Raw genomic sequence first — 1,658 nt, 5'->3', positions numbered from 1 at the left:
GGAGGAGGCGGCGGCGACACGTGGCAGTGCCCAGTTGGCGGTGGCGGCGATGTCCGGCACGGGGCAGACAATGTCCGGCCTCGCGGAGACGAAATTAGGGTTTCGGGGAGAGGGAGAGATCCGAATTTCGAGGGGGGGGGGGTATTTATAGGCATAAGTGGAGCTAGGAGAGTCCAAATGAGGTGCAGTTTTCGGCCACGCGATCGTGATCGAACGCTCTAGGACATAAAGCAGAGTTTGGTGAGTTTTGGGCCAAATTGGAGGGGTGTTGGGCTGCAACACACACGAGGCCTTTTCGGTCTCTCGGTTAACCGTTGGAGTATCAAACGAAGTCCAAATGATACGAAACTTGACAGGCGGTCTACCGGTAGTAAACCAAGGCCGCTTGGCAAGTCTCGGTCCAATCCGGAAATGTTTGATCCCCACACACGAAAGAAAGCTAGAAGTGACCACCGGAGGAGAACGAAGCGCCGGAATGCAAAACGGACAACGGGGAAAATGCTCGAATGCATGAGACGAACATGTATGCAAATGCAATGCCCATGATGACATGATATGAGATGCATGACAACGATAACAACACACGGAGACAAAAACCTAAACCCGAGAAATAAATATAACTTAACGCCGGAAACGGCAAGAGTTGGAGTACGAATTGGGAAAGTTACATCCGGGGTGTTACAGTAGGGAGGCGTCCTCTCGTGAATAATGCCGTGTTCCGCACAAAAGGCATCAAACTCTTTCGAGAAGTACTCTCCACCACGATCTGACCGGACTCGTTTAATTTTCTTTTCAAGTTGATTCTCAACTTCTGCCTTATAGATTTTGAAGTAGTGTATGTTGGGGAACGTAGCAGAAATTCAAAATTTTCCTACGTGTCACCAAGATCTATCTATGGAGAAACCAGCAACAAGGGGAAGGAGAGTGCATCTACATACCCTTGTAGATCGCTATGCGGAAGCATTCAAGAGAACGGGGTTGAAGGAGTCGTACTCGTCGTGATCCAAATCACCGGAGATCCTAGTGCCGAACGGACGGCACCTCCGCGTTCAACACACGTACAGCCCGACGACGTCTCCCATGCCTTGATCCAGCAAGGAGAGAGGGAGAGGTCGAGGAAGACTCCATCTAGCAGCAGCACAACGGCGTGGTGATGGTGGAGGAGCGTGATACTCCAGCAGGGCTTCGCCAAGCACCGCAAGAGATGAGGAGGAAGAGGGGTCGGGCTGCGCCAAGAAGGAAAGGAACTCGTGTGTATGGGCAGCCCAAACCTCAAGTATATATAGGGGGAGGGGAGGGGCTGCACCCCCACCTAGGGTTCCCTCCCTAGGGGTGGAGGCAGCCCCACAGATCCCATCTGGGTGGCGGGCACAAGGGGGAGAGGGGGAGGCGCACCTGGGGTGGGCCTTAGGGCCCATCTGCCCTAGGGTTTGCCCCTTTTCCCTCTTGGAGGCGCCTTGGGCCTTGGGGGGGGGGGGGGTCCTACCAGCTCACCTGGGGCTGGTCCCCTCTCACACTTGGCCCATGCAGCCCTCCGGTGCTGGTGGCCCCACTTGGTGGACCCCCGGACCCCTCCGGTGGTCCCGGTACACTACCGGTAAAACCCGAAACTTTTCTGGTGACCAAAACAGGACTTCCTATATATAAATCTTTACCTC

Source organism: Triticum dicoccoides, chromosome 1A (genome assembly GCF_002162155.2).
Source record: "Triticum dicoccoides isolate Atlit2015 ecotype Zavitan chromosome 1A, WEW_v2.0, whole genome shotgun sequence".
NCBI lineage: Eukaryota > Viridiplantae > Streptophyta > Magnoliopsida > Poales > Poaceae > Triticum > Triticum dicoccoides.
Note: the sequence above shows the minus strand (reverse complement) of the source record.